Below are 19,963 nucleotides of genomic sequence, written 5' to 3'. Positions count from 1 at the left end.
AGGAAAGTTTCCAAACAGAATTTTTCCTCAGTGCGGGTTCATTAACCCAAGACCAGGCCTTAATAAATGCTAGGACGATAACAACAGCAACAGAAACCACCCATCCGAGGATTCGGACCAAAGCAAACGAGCTGAAATCCCCTTAACAAGATTTTATCTCGAGGGAAAAAAAGCCGCCGCCAAGTTTACCTTCTGAAACCACCGTAAGGAGGATTTATTTTGCGCAATAAATTTATTGTCTCTCTTTATTTCCCTCTTTTTTCATGCTCCCCCGATGCTGCCATCCGGCGAATTCCAAACCAACCTTCTTTCTCTTCCGACGTAAAGGTAAGGACTGATTCCCCTTTGACTTGTGACCATTGAAATAACCTGCGATTATGAATCACGGCATTAACATGACAAGACATTATTTCCGACAAAATATGATTGGAATGCTAAGGCATCCAGTGTCATTATTTTGTTTTTAGAATAACATGTAGCAGGATCGGGTTATTGACAGGACAAAGAAAAGCTATTAAATGATGATGATCCGCATTTCATATTGGAGATATAACTGCTGGAGATTGCAGGTCAAGCAGAATGGATTATGAGACATTCACTCATTGTTTACATGACTTTTATGCTTTATCCAAATAGACAACCAACAATATAGTATTCATTTATCAATTTATTACATTATTAATTAAGTCGATTATTATTATTATTAATATATGACTTGGATAGATACATAAATAGATAAATATTTATGTATATATTTATAAAGTCATACATGAAAACCTATATAGAAAAAAATACATTATTTGAATAATAACTAAATGAAAAATAAATTAATTGTTACTTTCAATAATTCCAGTAATTTCCAGTATCTGAATAGTAAATAAAAAAATAAAACCTATATATATATATAAATGTATATGAATATATAAATAGGTAATTAATCCATAATAAACACATAAATTAATCGAATAAATAATTAAAGACATAAAAACACAAGTAAATAGATCAATAAATACATAAATTAAAATAAATAATGTGCCAAAGGCTCACAGCAAGAAGGTCTCTGGTTCAATCTTGTTATTTGTTGTTCAAATGGAGAACGGCTCAATCTGTTTCTTAACAATTTTTCCATTCGTTCCTTGAGGTGACTTGATGATATTCAATGTAATCTAAATAAAAACAATGAAACATAAAAAAAAAAAAAACCTCTCTTGGCCTGATACACAAACGGCCTCATGGATTTGTTGCACCTGAATAAATCAACATGGGACGGATATCCATATTTATTACAGCCTTGAACAAATTATTGAAGGAGGTCATGAAAAAAAAAAAAAAAAGCCACAAAAAAAAGTCAACGTTCTTGCATCACGGAAAACATTCCCCGGCACAAGAATCATTTTCTAGTACTTTTTTTCCATTTAATTTTTTTTTTCTAGCACCTTAGCTCGAGCCGAGGGCCCGCGCATTAGCATTCAGCCATGTCTAAAGCATCTTAAAAGCCATTAGCCGGAGCAGATGCGGAGAGGTAAGAGGTGGAAGTAAGACAAGGAGAAACAGGCACCCTACTTTTCTGCCTTACTTTCAGACTATTTTTATTACACTCCTGACAAAATCGGGAGCAAATTGCCCGGCAGTCACAGTGGCAGGGTTTTTTTTTTTTTTTTTTTTTTTTTATCCCAGGCGAAGATGAGCCCTTAAAGTTATTTGGGCAAACGCTTGAGTCAGCAGACCACAATAATCTGGGATGTTCAACCCCTTCGCAAACAAACAGCTCCCGGATATATTTTTCTTTTTTTTTTTTTTTTTTTTTTTTTTTTTTACCCTTAAAAAAAAAAACCCTTCGAATGTCCATTCAATCCCTACATACAGTCAAGCATTTGTCCCTCAAGTTGCTTATTTGAGACCACAAAATGTCATTAATCCACACCACCGTCCTGTATTGTTTTATTTACTGACTGTTAAAGCCGGCTGAGTTCTTTGATGGCTTTTTTTTTTTTTTTGGACTCGAATCTTATCTCGGCCTCGCTAGCGTCTCCTCTTAATTATAATCTTACCTGGGGATTTGACCTCGCGACTGAAAGACCCTCCATGAAGTTAATTGGTTGGAGATATTCAGGTCAGACCGGGTTCGTGATCGGCTTCGGCTCAAACAGGGAAGGGCCGCCGAAGACTAAATCCCCCGGCTGTCCGCCATATCCTGGGTCGGCCCTTCTGGGGTGGTAATGGCCGACAGGCTCGTTGGTTTGGGTCGCTGGCTTATCGCTCCGCTGGGAAAAATTTGGCTTTATCGTTTCAACAAAGTGTTACAAAATGACTTGTTAATATGTTGTTGGCACCGGTGGTTTATGCAGCTGGATGGCACCTCCTTGGCTGCTGGTCAGTCTGTCCATCAGACACTTTAATTCAGAGCAAGACTCCAAACATTTGGTGTCCAGATTGCAACATGATTTGGTGTGAATACATTCAGGGTTCCCAGCAAAGGATATCTGTGATTGTATTCAATCTCTGTTATTTTATTTTATTTTATTTTATTTTATTTTATTTTATTTTATTTTATTTTATTTCATTTCATTATTTTTTTATTTTATTTTATTTTATTTTATTTTATTTTATTTTATTTTATTTTATTTTATTCATAGCTGTTAATTAATTAATTGTATATACTTTTTTTGTTTGTTTGTTTTGTTTTGCTTTAAATCTCCTTCAAAATTTGGTCATGAGTCACATGGCATGTACATTGCGACTTTGTTTTTTGTTTTTTTTAGCTGTTGATGGAGTTGGTTCTTCCGTCTGCATTGTTGGGCTGAAGGATAAATCTCGTGACGCCTCTGCAGAGGTTTTATAATTAAAAAAAACATTATCTGTCTTTTGGCAATATCATTAATACAGTTTTGACCCAATTTACAGGCAATAGGCTCACATCACATTGTACCAATCATGTGTACTTCTTTACTTCTTTACTGCTATTTTTATTCATCTATCTATCTTGTATGTATCTTTTTATTTGATAATCATGGTAATACATTTTATTTAAGGTCCTTGCTCGAAACTCAAGGACACCGTGGAGACATATACATATACACAATACATGAATTTAACAGAAACAATACAAGAGGAAAATAGAAACAATAGGAAGAATAAAAATGAACAAAGTAGCAACAAAAAAAAAAGAAAAAAAAAAGGTGTTTGGAGTTTTGATTTGAAGTCAGAAAATGAATCAACATTTCTTAATGAATATAAGAAAATGAAAAATCATAGATTGTTTTATTAAATAAATAAATAGATACATAGTTTTTTTTGTTGTTTTTGTCTTGCTTTTGAGGGCATTTGATGCAAACCAGTATTGAAATGTTTTTTGATCTTTCAATTTTATATGCAGGGGGTGAAAACACCATAAATAATTTTTCTTACAATTAATTTTGCATATTGAAGTTTTAGCCAGACTTCGATGATGACATCAAACTTACAGCTACAAAAAGATATAAAAATTTCTTGTGCGCCATTGAACCTTAAGCTTTGCAAATTTATCTAATTGATTTTAGATCTCTTGTTATTCGATGTTTTGTTGTTTTAACGGTTGCCACGGCGCCGACATGTGTTTTAACGTGTCACTACCATTCCAGATGCCAGAATCATGTTGAACCCTGACATTCAGGCTCAAGGACGGTTGAGTGTGTCGGTTGTTACCATGGTAACACAAGCTTAAATGTGCTATATTGTGCCAAAAGCTGCCATGAAAGCTACTGCTAAATACATTGGCGAAGAACCAACCCAAGGATTTAATATGAGCCTTATCCCTTCTATCGAGGGAAATATTGCACATTAGAGATACATTGATACGTTACATATTTTACATTTATTTATTTTTATTCTTGTTTTGCGAGAGTGTGTGTGTTTGTTTGTATTTTTCTCCATTGGTGGACTGGATTCTCATAATAAATAACACATGGTGAGGATTACTATGGAATTTCCATCTGTCCGAATTAGGATATGGGTATTTTCTAGATACTGAATATTAAGCTGCCTTTGCTCCGAATAGTTTCTGATGATTTATTCGCTCATGTATATATTTATTGCTGACTTAACAGAAAACTTATTTTGTATGTTTCTACCTGTTAACATTATTCATTATTTTGATAATAATAATAATGATAATTATATCACACATGCATGCACATATGCATGCGTTCACACAAAAATACACACAAAAATACACACACACACATGCACACACACACACGCACACACGCACACACGCACACACACACACACACACACACACACACACACACACACACACACACACACACACACACAATCAATTCTCCTTTGCACCAAAAGCTGCACTCTTTTTTTTCCTGTAGCAGGTTTTCTTGTCTTTGCCAACTCTGCTGAATTCTCCTCCATCGTAGCTAACTATTGGTTTTCTTTATTTTGTCAGCGTAATTGAGCTAAAATTTGACAAAATGCTGCCTTTGAATGTTTGGCATCAGTTCTCAAATTTTAACAGTCATGAGGGATAAGCTTTTAAAGCTCGCTCAGTGTGAAAAGACTCAAAGTCCGCTCTCACTAACATTCACCGTGTTTACGCGAATTTACATTTCTATAGCTTTTAGTGGTTCTTGCAGAAAGAAAAAAAAAAGTTATCAAATTTGAAAGAGTTAGTCACTTTCAACCAGAAATTTGCAATACTGGTTAAACATTTTAGTGTCATTTATTGGCGACTGTCAACCAGCATTTAGGCAAATTACAGCCTATAATAACACATTTACATTAAACTACATGATTCTAATATACACATTATTTTATTTTATTTTATTTTATTTTATTTTATTTTATTTTATTATCTTTAAATATTGCAAGACTATGATAGTAGTAACTCATTTCTTCCTGATTTCTTTACACCTATCATGAGATTATTGCGCATGGATTTTTGGAAAAATAATAAATAAATAAATGAATAAATAAATAAGAATAGATGGATGAATAAACAGATCAATCAATAAATTGTTATTGATTTCGATAACATATTTCTTGTTTTGTTTTTTTTCTTTTTTCCCTCCTAATTTCTCAAATAACATAGGCCATTTCAATAAATTGTGCCGATAAAGCAAAGGTATCCAATCTTAAAGAAACATTGGACAAGACATACTGAAGAGAAACATTGGAAAAAAAAGAAATAAATAAAATCCCCCCAATGTTTTTTTTTTTGTTTTTGTTTTTTTTAACGAAAATAATAACATTTTTGTGTCATTTTGGAATAATCTTCATTCAAGATATCCTGATCCCCTACTGGAAAAAAAACACTAACGGAGTACAAAAGTCTATCGCTACTGGGACTCCTGGAGATTTTCACCGTGTACCTTCGCACTCGTTTTGCTCCACTTGTAACGCACTCAGATAACAAGTCAAGTGGCGTCAGGAAGGGGGCATGGAGGGGTGGTGGGTGACAACTGTAATCCTGACAAAGCTGCACTGGATGAATGACTGCAAGATGTGAAGAAGAGAAGCTTAGCAGCTGACATACGTGACTGTGTCAAATTTGATTACAACCCGACCAGCTCCTATCAGTTTACCCCTGGACCCTTGTGTGATTCAAACCGCCTAATATCTGGAAAAATTTAGCAATACATGTCTTGAACCAAGAGCTGTGATCCACCATCGCAAGCTTTTATGATTATTCTGATGCCTTTTTTTTTAATGTGATTTTAATTCTATATGCCTTTATTGTGGACTCATCATTGGCCTCTCGCTCTGATAGTTCAAATGAGAAATGCACCCCAAAACCGCTAATGTGCTATTTTACTTAAGGATATTTTGAATGAGGAAGAGAAGAGAAGAGAAGAGAAGAGAAGAGAAGAGAAGAGAAGGGAAGGGAAGGGAAGGGAAGGGAAGGGAAGGAAAGGAAAGGAAAGGAAAGGAAAGGAAAGGAAAGGAAAGGAAAGGAAAGGAAAGGAAAGGAAAGGAAAGGAAAGGAAAGAGGAAAGGAAAGAGGAAAGGAAAGGAAAGGAAAGGAAAGGAAAGGAAAGGAAAATAAAGTAAGGTAGGGAAAGGTAAGCTAGGATAGGATAGGATAGGATAAGGTATGTTAAGATAAGGTAAGGTAAGGTAAGGTAAGATGAGATTGGGCAAGATAAACTAAAATCAGATGAGATAAAATCAGATAAGCAAAGATAGTGCCTGGGACAAAGCAAAGAAAAATGATTATTTCAATGCCTTTGAGAGGCTTTAAAGTGTGCAAGACGAGAAAGAAATTCAAATATCCCATCCTACAGTATTAAAAACTAGATTGTTAGACAAAAAAAGATTTTAAAAACTCATGGATCTCTATTTTTTTAATGTAATTCCTTAGAGAAGCTCGATTCAGGCGGATCCGACTACCCGTCTGGCGGCGAGCCGCGCTTTCATGCCCCTCATTACCGAAAAAAAATCCCAGGAGGGTTCGAGAATAGATCTTACACCGCCGGCATCACCAGGCTTTCTCTTAGCTCACCCGGGCAAATCCTCGCCACCTCCCCGCCCGCTGTCTGATCGCGAGAGCACTCAGATATTCTCAAAAAATAAAAAATAATAAATCAGCTCTGCCAAAAAAGAGCCTGCCGCGCTCGAGACGGCGTGAGCTCACCCGTACGAGCACCGCTGTGTTTGTTGAGCACTTAAAGTTGCTTATGAACACGATCTGTCCAGGATCTAAAGGCAAATACGCGCCGCGGAGCAGCTTTTTGAATGTCAGCTCCGATTGATCGGAGGAAATTATAGCATTTTCACACCCCGAAGTCCGTCGTTTTTGCAGTGTCAAGCAGTGGGACTTCTAGACCGGCCACATTTTACGTTTCACCGTGTATTAAAAAAATTCTGTACTTTTTAACTTAACATGCATTTCATAGTTTCATTCACATTCTCTATTAGGGATCATAATAATGAGTTTCCTTGTACATTTGCCGCCAGTAATTAACATTTTCACCATATGTTACACGGCATTTTGAGCACAATTTCTTTTTGTAAGTCTTTTTTTTTTATCATATTTCAAGATCAATTTTACTGGATTGGCATTGCATTTTTAATTTTTCAAATTATTTTCTATTTTCCTTATTTATTTATGCAGTCATTTATTCATCCATTTAGTTATCTGTTAATGAATGTATTCATTAAGATAGTGAGTTAGTTTGTTGTGTAGTTATTTAGTTGTATTTCAGTATTTTTTAATATTTCTATTTGGGATTTTTAGAAGTTTCTCAGCTCCTTTCCTTTTCTTTCCTTCATTTTTTTCTCTTTCTTTCATTCCACCCTTCTATGTATGTATTTATTATTTATTTTTGTCATTATTTTTCCAACTTTTTTTTCCTCTGTTTATTATTTCTTTGTTATTTTATTTTATTTCTTTTTGTGTGTGTGCATGTTGGCAACGTATTAAATAGAAGGATAATATTACTCTCTGCAGGGGGAGAAAAATGGATTCCAGCTGCACGGCTACTTCAGACGTCACAATGCGAGAGTGAAATTATCACAGTCTCAAATGGATTCCAGTTATGCTCTTTTTTTTTTTTTATTACTTTTTTACCATTACCATTTTTACTCATTACAGGTGAAAATGTTAATAATACTTGCACAAAAGCTAGCGGTTGGAGATCAAAGTTGCTACGTAATAGCCTGAAAATTAATTTCTCCATTACCACCTCCTTGCCGCTCGAGGGGGAATTAAGAAGGAGTCTGCCTTCCCAATTTCACGAGGACGTTGGGAAGGAGGCTTCATCAGGGGGACTCGCCTGTTGACATCAGCGAGAGGATAATGTTATTGGCCGCTGCGTGTTTGGAGCGTGCTCAGATGCTTGTTTCATTACTTCAGTCTTGACCTTCTTCTTATTCTCCCTCACCTTTTTTTTTTTTTTTTTTTTTTTTCACATCCCTTAGAATTAAAAACCTCTCAGAGCTTACATTTACATACAAGGAAATTGAAAAAAAAAAAAAAGGAAAAAAAAGAGGTGTTATTTAAAAAAAAAAAAAAAAAATTGTAAAGCGTGATCTTGCTGCGAACCTCCGCAGCCGGTCTTCTTTGCAAGCACAACTTGATGTATGCATCTGGGTCTGGCCTGGCTCTGCACCGCCTGCTCTGCGTGGTGTGTGCGCTCCCTCTTGCATGACTTGCATGCTAAGTACCGTAATCTGACAGTTGTAATGGAGTCCGTCAACGCCGGCTGCCAAGATGGCATAAAGCGGCGCTTCCGTCCGCGACTTCACACTGCCCTCTTTTTTTTTTTTTTATTTACCTAGCAACCTAGCAGTTACAATGCACCAATAACATGTAATTGAGGAAATGGGCTTCTATTTTATTTTTTATGTTTTTCAACCATCATTTACCCTGATTATATGTGAATGCATGCATGGAGTTGATTTATTCGTAACCTTTTGTAACACTAGAAGTAACAAGGACTGCATTTTGACCGTATCTTTGTTGTTGGGGTCGGTCCACACCAACAGCCAGAAAAGTATAAGTGTTTTTTTTTGGTTTTTTTTTTTTGTTTTACTCAGAACTTTACTGTTACATTAAAGAAACAATCAGTTTTTTAACACTTACAGCAATAAAATAACGCAAATATTGAAAGTAATCGCAGTTAACATCAGGATGGGATTAGGTGAAGAATTGACTTGAAATTAGTGTTACATAACCCTCCTCGAAAAAAAAAAAACAAATTAAAAATTAACAAAAATAAATTACAGGATGAATGAGTTTTTAATGCAATTTTGATTACATTCTTCTTTTTGAAAAAAAAAAAACAAATCAAGTGTACAAAAACATAATTAAGCGATTAATAGTTTAATCAATGAATTAAGTAATCAGTCAATCGCTGTATTTATTTTATTTCATTTTATTTATTTATTTATCTTTATTTATTTTATTCTATTTTTTAACTATAAGCATGTAATATACTAGTGCCGTTCCAGAAGGTCAGTTGACCTGAGCGTCAGGGAACAAACAGACTTTCATGCCACTGTTGCTACCTATACAGTTCAAAATGTTTATTGTCACATGCACAGTGTGGAAATATATTTCCTTGTGCAATGAAATTCTTATTTTGCTGTCCACTGTGAAACAAGATGGGGTGCAAAAAAAAAACAAAAAAAAAAAAAAAAACAATAAATGATAAACATATCATCGCAATGAGATGTAAACAGTACAAAGAAAATATAAACAGTGCAAAGAAATGTTAACAATGCAGAGAAATGTAAACAGTATTATCAGTGTGTGCACGTCGAAAGAAAAAGTGCAAACTGAAATGTTAACAGTATTAAAGGGATACCCGGTTACCAAAATGTTATTGTTGTATTCTTTTCAATATTTGTACCAGCTACATAAAAATGATAATAAAATCTCTCAAAGCCAAAGTTAACAGGAGCACCCGCAATACGTGACCGACCAAGTTTGCATTACACTAGTAAAACAATGGCGGCGCCACCCGGGTTAAAATATATGTTCCGAATGCAATGTTTAAAGATTAAGCAATTTCAGGTTTTTTCTTTTAACAACAGATACAAGTATAAGACAAACCGTAAATCCTGTTAGTCCTCCGGGGGGGAAGGAAGCGTGCAAATTGAAATGTAAACAGTTGCCTTTACGGGCTGTGCAAGTCAAGAAAGTGCAGATTGACATCTCAAAAGTGGAGTGCAGCTTCAGTGTGCTCGCAGTTGCAAGCGTGTGATATCACAGCAGATGGTTTAGTTTGCAGCTCCCCTGCAGGCCATGGTACAGTTTGCACCGATTTCATTTCGCCATGATACCTTTGACACCGGTGCTCGCCTGCATGTCAAAAGCACTGTATCAAAAGCGCCGCGTGCGGCCGCGAATCAGGACGCTGCAGGGTAAGGTGATATTAGTGAGCAAACAGTGCCCGCGGAGGGCCACGATGGGGGGGGGACCGTCATCCGCGTGGATGCACGCGGTGAACTGACCTTTGTTTTCCTCGCTGGAAGGGATCCCTCGGCCTCGAGTTGCCTGTTCTTTTTTGTTTTCGGGTAACGGCCAGATAAAGGTCGAGCAAACCAGCAAACCAAGCGGATGGCGTCGGAGCTAGCTACCCTGGTGGTGGTGGTGCTTCTCGCCATACCAGGGTTTTCAAAATTAAAAATGAATATTCTATATTTTCAGCTTTAAAAAAAAACAGCATGGATTCAAAGGATGTTTGCTGAGATCTCTCAAATACAGGGAGGGATTATTTTACCTTATCGGCGTGACGTGTCCGTCAGTCACCGAGAATTTCTACGCCGATTTGCCTGAAATAATATGTTTGCTATAAATACTGCAAAAAAAAAAAAAAAAAAAGCGTTGTATTGTGGACGAGGTTGTCAGGTTGTGTTCCAGAAAAATAACGCCTCACTCGGAACAGCACTTGCTGCAAGTAGCAATCGGACGGATGTCTGGTGCTGTTAGTCGCACTGCTGTCAGATTTTGGACGCGCATCATGTTCCGTTGCACGTGTCATGCACTGAACGGTTGTCATGTCATGTCATTTAGTTGTTGCATTTATTTATTCTACTTATTTATATTTTTATTTTTTGTGCACCGGATAAAGAACACTGGTAAGAAGAGCTCTAACCAGTGACTGTTTCAATAATCATCAACTACTCCAACAAACAAGGCCGCTATTTATTTTTATTATAGAAATAAAAATAAAATTTTCTTAGCATAACTTTCCCAAAAAATTGGAAGTTAAAGATGAATTTTTATATTTGAAATACTTTCCTTAAAAAACAAGAGCATTTCATGCAAAATTGGTGAAACAAATGATAGATACTGGCTTACTGAGATCTGTATTGAGCAATAAAAATAAATACGTCTCACCCATGTCATGTACAGAAAAATTCCCAAAGTTCAGAGCATTTGTTTGGCGTTAGCTTAGCTTCAGACTTTAAAAAAAAAGTCTAACCCTAACCCTATGAGCTACTTCTACTTTGGTGAAACTTGTAGCTTTGCCCCTCCCATCTAAACATACAGTTTAGCATGTTTAAAAAGAAATATATTCATTGCAGCAATATTTTCATAACTTTCCATAATAGTTTTTTTGAAATATTTGAAAATAAATATCAGTTTGATATTTCACAAATATTGCAAGCGGCAGTTACATTTTTTCTTTCATTTACAAAAATAGTGCATTTGGTGCAACGTTTATTATGCAAATGACAAATACTTGAAGTTGGCAAAATTCAACATGTCTCGGTCGCCTCACATACATAGATTTCATAGCGTCTGTTTGGTGTTAGCTTAGCTTTGGCTGTGTTCTCAGGTCATATATGCCATTAGAGAATCAAAAAATCTGGAAAACTGTGATCTTTTACCAGGAGCTACCTCTAGTTGGCTGGGGTGGAACGTTGTTTAGCGTGAATATCCACATCATGGCTAAAAATGCAGTTTTAGCATGTTAAAAAATGTATTTAGATTTAATTCAGTACTAAAATGCATATATCATTTCGTTTTCTGAACAAAGTCAGTTCTTCAGTTCGATATTAAACAAATATTGCTGCACACCATCTTGGTCGTGTCAAGTACAAAAAAATCCCTGAACTTTGGAGCATTTGTTTGCCGTTAGCTTAACTTCATTTTCCCATGTCCTGCTGAGCCCTCCCTGCCACATGAGTTCCTGGGTCACTCGTGTGCCGTGAGCACAACAAAGATTCAGGGAAAGCTACTTCTGAGCTACTTCTATTGGCTGCATTGGAACACCCTTTCGCATGGGTTTATGTGGCACGGCTTAACAAGAGCACTACAAGTAGCCCCCACTTGTATTTCATTTGCGGTTCCAAAGAGCTTCACGTCTGGACACATTCACCCACTCAGACACCATTCACAACATCTAAGGTCATCATGGTCTTAACCAAGGGCACTCCAGCACGCAGACAGGAGGAGCCGGAGTCATTAAATCGCCAACTTTCCGATTGGCACAATGCATCCTCTACCAACTTAGCCTAACGGTATATGAAGCTATATACTATGATTGGCAAGGGTAAATCCTTTGTGAACTAGCGCTGGCAGTAAGAAGTGGGTACATGCAAAGAAGGAATAAATGGACAAGCATCATTGCGTGATACCTGCATCATCAGGATCGCGTTTTACTGTGTAGTTTGGTTGTCCTGTTGTTATGGTCCGTTGTCAAGGACAAATCTCATCGTTATCGTAAAAACGAATCTTATCCTTTTGCATTTTTGTTTCATTTCCAGCGGGCTGTCATGTTCTCCGGTGTCGGATAAGTACTGCTGTCGTGTTCTTAGCATCGGACAAGTATTGTGTTTTTTTTTTTCTTACTGCCCAAAATCCAAAAAATGTCAAGATTCTGTGTGAATCGTAAGCGAACAACAGCGGAGTTGTTTGTTCAGAGACCGTCTGGGAGTTGGTTCGGTGAGTACAAGAGGACTCCAGAGAGCAGACAGAGAGGGTTATGAGTCTTTAAAGATGCCGGAATGTGAGGGACAGGCTTAGCGGCAAGATATTAGATTGGTGTCACGAGCGAGTATGTCAGGGCACAGATAGCTTCATCCTTTATCTAAGCTCTTATTCACCCTTCCAAGTCCTCCCCCCTTCAATCCGCCCTGCTAATCTACACTTTCAAAAAAAATCTCTGGGCTTTAGAGCTCTACCTTTACCTCCAGGTGATCCAAGTCTCATCCCCTACAATGTAAAAAAAGATTTGAAGGATTATACTTGACTTTTTGGGGCCCATTTTTCTAAGAGAACTATCAGATTATGTCAAATTTCTCATTTCTAGCTGCAATAGTCGTAATAGTAAAAGTCGTAATAGTATCTTTTTTTTTTCTTCTTGGATAATGTCCAATGTCACTGCCAATGTCACCAGACAACTACCATGACTTAATTTGATTCTATTCATTTATTTTTTTGTTTGTTTTATTAACATTTTGGGGGGAAGCCAATTGTTTATTCATCATACTCTCAATGTCACCAAACTCCGTCCCTCACTTACATTTTATTTTATTGTTATTTCATTTCATTTTATTTTACCTTAATTTATTTTTGTGCTAATCAACTTTTTTTTTTTAGAACTGTCAACTCAAGAAAGGATCTCTATACACCGTAATTTCCGGAAGATAAGCCGCGACTTCTTTCTCGTAAACAACGTTGCAGTGGGAGGCGCTAACGAGCTTTACTCCGCTAAAACGTTTATCCTCGTCACATGGGACCGATGAAATGACCGGGAAATTCTGAGTCCGTTCAACTCCGACACAGAAGAAGACGACTTTGACGGTTTTAGTGCGCAGGAGGAAGCCCGAGATAGCGATCAGCTAGCCGATGCGGCTTATATTGAGGTGCGTTCAATAGTTCGGAAATGACGGTATTTCAATATATATGCACACATATATATATATATATATATATATATTTTATATACACATTTTATTCATTATTTTTGCCGTTTTTAGATTATATCTGTGGCATTATAGAGGGAAAGCAATGTTAGTCATTTACACTAGTCAGTCACACGTTACAAATGCAGGGTGGCTTGGGAGAAAAATAAACAATATATTTAACCTGTTTTTCAGCCAGTCTTCTTATGCTCATTCTTTTTCCTGGTGACACTGCATTTTTTTTTTCCCCTCCACAAAAGTCACAGTGTCACACAACAGCCTCTCCATCCTAATGACGGCGCACAAGTGGCCATTCAGAGGCGCAGACTGAGGAAATGGCTCTGGGAATAGCAGTGTTTCCCACACCGCCTGGCCTTCCTTCTGTTGTCTTTAGCGCTGAAGATACCATCGGTTGTTTTTCGCCCAGTCGTTCTCGTCTCGGTCCTGGTGAGGGTCCGCGGTCAGCTATCTGTGATCTCGCCGGACAAGCTCGGTGTAACGGATCTGTTGTTTTCCTTGAGTCTACCCCCCCGTGACACCCCACCCCGACCCCCCCCACCGAAAGCGAACACGCTGTGGGTAGTGGATCTCCGTGTCCCGGGAAGGCACATGCTGGCATCCAGTATATTCTGTTATTTATCTATTTCGTTGCTTGTTTATGTCTCTTACTCTTATTTGTTTATTCATTCATTATTCATTTTTTTGGGGTGATTTATCTGTTTGATTTTTTTTTGTCAATTTTTATATCCATTTCTTTATTATTTATTTATTAATTTAGTTAGTTTGTTAGCTAGTTATTTTGTTTGGTTATTCATTTACTGTTAAAGAAAGGAATAAAGCCCTTCTAGATTCACAATAGTCCAAGTTTATTTATTTATCTAAGTATTTATTTATTTATGGTCATTTGTTTTTGTTTGTTATTTATCTAAGTTGGTTGATAAATCAGTGTATTTATTTTACAAAATTATTTTTGTTTAATTATTTATCTTTGTTTGTTTGTTTATTTATTTAGTTACTTGGTAACTTAGTTTATTTGGTTATTTATTCAGACATGTTCACAACAGGAAGGAAGCCTGTTCAGTGAAGGAAGGTGCAAGGGAGGTTCTTTATTTATTAACTTAATCACCACACCTATTTTGACATTTGCTCATTTTTTCATCTTTTTTTTTTTTACTATCATTATCTATTGGAATGGATATTCAGTTATTTATTAGTCACTCTACTGCCTTTTTTTCATTTGAGTAGTTATTCATTTATTTACTTATTTTCTTCAATTTTTTTCTCCCCCCCTCACCTTTTTTATGGGCAAATGTAAAATCCAGCCAGTTGCAGCATCGGAGGGAGGGCCTTGTTTATTTCAGCAAAAACCTGCTTCGACTCATGACGCAAATCGTCCTTGGGGCATCCAGGCTCAGCCTCCCAGGTTGTCTGTAAAGCAAGACAAACATCGCTTTTAGCCCCAGCATACGCTGATGGAGATAAAACTAATTCAATCTCTGGGCTTTAAAATTGTTATCGGTTCAAATTGATGAAATCAGCGTCGGAAGCGGGTTCACCTTCACCGTCAGGGTGGATGTTTACGATACGTCCACTAGGGGGCAGGCCGGAGCTGCAAAAGGCGGGAAATAAAATTAGACTAAAACAGTGCTATTAAAAAAAAAATTTTAAAAAGTTGAAAAAAAAGAAAGAACGAAAAGGGAGAAAAAAATATAAAAATTAATAAATACATCGATAGGAAAATTGATTGGAGACAGAAAGAAAGAAATATTAAATGAATTGAAAAAAGATAATTAAAGAAATTGCTAAACTGTTAAAATAAGAAAAAAGAAAGGACTAGAGAAAGGACTGATGATAAGACTGTGTTGATACAATGATAAATAAAGGAAGAATAAATATATAGTGAAATAATTCAACTGATCAATAAATAAATAAAGAATAACTATATGAATAAATTGATAAATAAAGTGAGAAGGATGATTGAATAAATAAATTAATGATTAGATAAAAGATAAGTAAAAAAAAAATGGATGGATGGAGAAATTATACATCAATGAATACAATTATAAATAGATAAATTCATTGATAGATAAATGAATTAACAAATTAATCACTCTAAAGCTGCTTCCCCGATATAAAGATAATCATCCGTATGCAAGTTTTTCTGCAGTTTTTCCATGTTATTGTTCGTCAAGTTGCGAAAGTTGTGATGTAGGTCTATGAAGATGATGATGGTCGATGATGATTGCACATCGTCAAACAATGAACGCTGACACTTTCGATCGTGGTGTGTGTGTGTGTGTGTGTGTGTGTGTGTATGTGTGTGTGTGTGTTTGTTTGTGTGTGAAGCGGCACTGAAAGTCCGACAGGATGTCGCTGTTGTGTTTCTGCTTCACTTCCCCGTCGCCGCTCGTCTCCGGAAACGTTTTTGGCCTGAAATTAAACCTTGACACACTGAGAAAAAATAAACAAAAACAGAAAAAAACGGAAGAAGAGAACATAATAAAAGCATCATTTCCAATCTACCTTTACTCTCTAGAGTCTTTTGAAACCATTCAGAATCAAATAAAAACACAGGACGAGACGTAAATCTGTCCATTGTGCCAGTAGATGGTATGCACTCACATGAGGTATATATTGTTAGCAAAATTAGAAACTATAAGAAAAGATATAAATTTAAACATCATCAGGGCCATTTAACATTATACACCAGGGGTCCCCAAACTTTTTCCTGTGAGGGTCAAATGACTTTTCCCTTCTCTGACGGGGATGCCGGGCCAGTTTGTAACAAAAAGTGTGACGATCGCAGAGGTGTCCAAACGTAAATATTTATTGTTTTCCAGAAAGCCAAACATAACCAAAAATTAACCCTTTCTGGGATCTTGACAGGAAAAAAAAGGAAAATAAATAACACTATTTATGAAATAAGTAATAACCAAATAACCCTTGTCAAGTTTTTCACAGATAAAAAGACCAAGGCAGATTAACTTACTTGTAGACAAAACTGTTTGCAGCTCTCTCATATCAAATTTACTGTGAAAACTAGAAAGCAAGCAGGCTGTGATACCGAACTGTTACCAGCACCTACCAATTTAAATACCAGGTTAAATACCCTGCATTCTGAATCTATTTTTCTCTTACCTAATCTTTTCACCATTATTCCGTGTTATTTAACAGGGGTGTGTCCAGGATTTTTTTTTTTTTTCTTTGAGGTAGGGGTTTCAGATAATCCAGCCTTCCCCGAAGGGTGGATTAGAATGTTACGTTCTATGCATGTACAAGTCATGATTACGTGGCCAGACTTTAAAAAAAAAAAAAAAATCATAATGCATCTCTGGTATTGTACAGAGGCCGGGCAAAATATGGAGGCGGGCCATAGTTTTGGGACCACTGCTATACTCACTCCTCAAAGGTGGCCAGCTACAGGTTGATCAGGATTATAATGTTAGTTACTGAGTAGCTTAGCTCTGTTAGCCTTGCTTGGGTTCTGTTTTATTCATATCCACTGACTGCTACTTTCAGCCACTTCAGAAATGGATCTAACTGTCTGCCGAAGAGCCTCTCCTTGGATATCAAGGTTTTTGAGCAGCCCGATGATTGAGAAGCCACAAATCCTCTACATCCCACCTTGACAGGACAGACTTTTGTGTCCTATCCTTGCTGTTTAGCGTCCATTGCCAGCTCAGTGCATTGGAGTTTCTTGCACTCATAGGGTTCTTCAACTGCATTCACAGACTTCAGTGATGGGGACCAGAGTACCAAATCTGGCTTTCGGGAAGTGGATGTGATTTCTGGGGGAAATATTAGTTGCCGGCCAATGTCAGGCAACATTTTCCAATCTCGGGCCATGGCTAGCTGTCCAGGCTGTAGTATGGTGGGAGCGTGGTGGAATTGGTCGCTCTCATTGGTAAGGAGTTGACTACATTCCTATTGTTCTCTAGTACAGCTGCCAGACACTTCAACACCTGGTTGTGCCTCCAGGTGTAACATCCTTGTGTGAGGCTGGTCTTGCAACCTCTCAGAATGTGTTTGAGAGTCGCATGGGATGGGCAAAGGGCACAGATATGGTCCTCGCCATACCACTGGTGGGGATTTTTTTGGCAATGGGACTACATCGTAGGTAGCTCAGATGATGAAGCTTAGGTTAGTCCGAGAGCTACCTCCAACTGAGCTTTCTCCTCTCGAGACCTTCCCATTTCACCCATTGCCCCTGCTTTGCAAGAGAAACAGCCTTTGCAGTTTTATTGGGATCCTCCTGGCGACGGACCTCCTCAACCACCATTTTCCTCCTTTCTGCTCTGTAAACCTTGTGCCAAGTCGGTTTAGTTGCTGACAGTCCAAAGCCTCTTCTTCCCAACTGGACACGCTCCATGATGTCATTGTGCCTTCAGCCCGAGACAACATTCTGCACTGCCTTGAATGTTGTCCATTTCCATCCGGAGGTGGTGCAGTAGTACTGATCGTCCGATCTTTGGAGTCCTTTAGGGTCATTTGGAGCCTCACTTTAGAGCACTTGTACTCTTTAGTGAGGCTTGTGACCTTCCTTTGCCATAGAGGCTGATGTTGGTCAGACAGTATGTCTGTCATTTTTTGTCCTATGAAGTCATGGCCTGTTCCATCTTTTCCACAGATGTTATATTTTCAGTTTTTTTTTTTTTTTTGTAATATTCTGCGGCGAATACTGTAGAACTTGGGAAAAGACGCGCAGCAGGGAGACTATTATAAGCACTGAGTGAAAAATCAATCTTTACTGATTTTACTTCAGACAACAGCCACAGACTAAAGATTAAACCAGTTAGGAGGAAAATACATAACAATTCAACTAAACCAGGGTTGCCTTTTTTTGTGTGTGTCTCTTATATTTGTAGTAACCGTTTACGCCCAGAGCTGTTTTCCTGCCGCACCGGGTCTTTTTCTTCTGCTTGTAAACGCTGCCTGCTATCTCGTCGATGACCGCCGTTTCCCTTTTCCCCGAGTCACTAACATATCCATAACAAGAAACTGCGCATATCACCAAATGATTCATTTTCTTGTCATTTTAATTGAGTCAAACTCATCAGCAGAAACAACTTTTTTTTCGCTTATTTTTCAACTGTCTCCATCAATCCCTATTCTCTGTATCCTCCTTTCATACCAACTAACTTCATATCCTCTCTCACTAGATCCACTACGTCATAAATCTTCTAAAGAACTATTATTATTATTATTATTATTATTATTATTATTATTATTATTATTATTATTATTATTATCAGGTAATCATGATTCATAAATGTATTTTTGAACATTGTTTTAGGAATATTTTTTCCCTTTTTTATCAAAGCTGAGCTATATTTATTGAGAGTTGCATGTATTTATGTATATCTACTTGTACGAATGTTTTTAATTCATCTATGGATTTATGTATTGCTTAATTTCTTTATTACATAAATTTGTTTATTTATTTGTTTTCATTATTCTGCCTTTTTTGTTCGTTTTTTTTTTATCTGTCAGTAATAATAATAATAGTAATTATTATTATTTTGTTATTATTGGATGGTGGTCAGCTGATCCAGAATTTCAAAACCTTTCTTTGTTTTTTCAACTTGGGTAATGAAGTTTGTCGAATTCAGTGTCACGTTTTCCCCCTGTGGTCTTTGCTGCAGCTCCCTCGCCACTGTTGTCTTCTCTTGACTTTTTGTTGTTATGGTAACGCCCCCCTCGCAGTAGAGTGGCACAATAGTTTACAGCAAGAAGGTCCCTGGTTCGATTCCCATATGTTGTTGTTCCTTGTGGAGTTCCCCCATAGGTTATTGGATCATTTATAATAAAAAATAAATTCATATTGTTATTATAATTATTATTGTTATTATTATTATTATCAGATAATCAGGAATCTTTAATGCATTTTCTTGGGATATTGTGTCCTTTTTTTGTAAAATCTGAGCTATATTTATTTATAAGTGTATGTAAAAATCTTATAAAAGTCTAGTCTCACAAATCTTGTGAATTCAGGATGGCTGAATGTAACTTTGGTATGGTAAAAAAAAAGCAATCAACAGTTGTGACTTATTATTTTTGTTTTACAAAAATTATTTGATTAAAATGTATTGATTCTTATAAATGTATGCATTTCTTTATTTTACATGTTATAATTTAATTCAAGTTTAAGTATGAAATTAATTAACTTCAATTCAGATTTGTCCTATTCAAAGTCTTATCAATTAATTTTACCAAGACTACAAGAATACTTTGTTAAAATGCATTAAAATAAATCATTTGAAATGCCAGTTAGATGCTGTTTATTTCATTAAATTAATCAACATTTTATTCTATTTTATTTATTATTTTACGGGCTGTGAAAATAGTTGAGTGCAAAAAAAATATTTTACAGGTCTTTTTTTTTTTTACTCAAATCTCAAAAATGTCAGTCATCTCTAATATGTGTTGTTAAACATTCAATTTAATCTGTTTCACATTGACCTAATTTAAATTTGTTTTCCATTCTGCTTGACGTCTAATTTTTTTTTTTTTAATTAGTACTTTACAAACAAAGGTCCTGTCAAATTTTGTTTTGATTCCATCATATGATTTCTTTTTTTTTTTTTCATTTAACACCTGCCTTAAAAACAGCTTAATG

At 36.4% G+C, this 19,963-nt stretch overlaps 1 protein-coding gene across 7 annotated transcripts in view; it reads left to right on the top strand.

Annotated features, from left to right (window-relative positions):
- The window catches only part of ncam1a (neural cell adhesion molecule 1a), a 343,382-nt gene that overhangs the window by 219,931 nt on the left and 103,488 nt on the right, over nt 1-19,963 (top strand). The gene's annotated exons all lie outside the window — the stretch shown is intronic.

The sequence above is a fragment of the Fistularia commersonii genome, chromosome 15 (assembly GCF_037954325.1).
Source record: "Fistularia commersonii isolate RoL2024-O1a breed Wild chromosome 15, RoL_Fcom_v1.0, whole genome shotgun sequence".
NCBI classification, from domain to species: domain Eukaryota; kingdom Metazoa; phylum Chordata; class Actinopteri; order Syngnathiformes; family Fistulariidae; genus Fistularia; species Fistularia commersonii.
The sequence above is the reverse complement of the archived record's forward strand: the minus strand, read 5'-3'. Positions and strand labels throughout refer to the sequence as shown.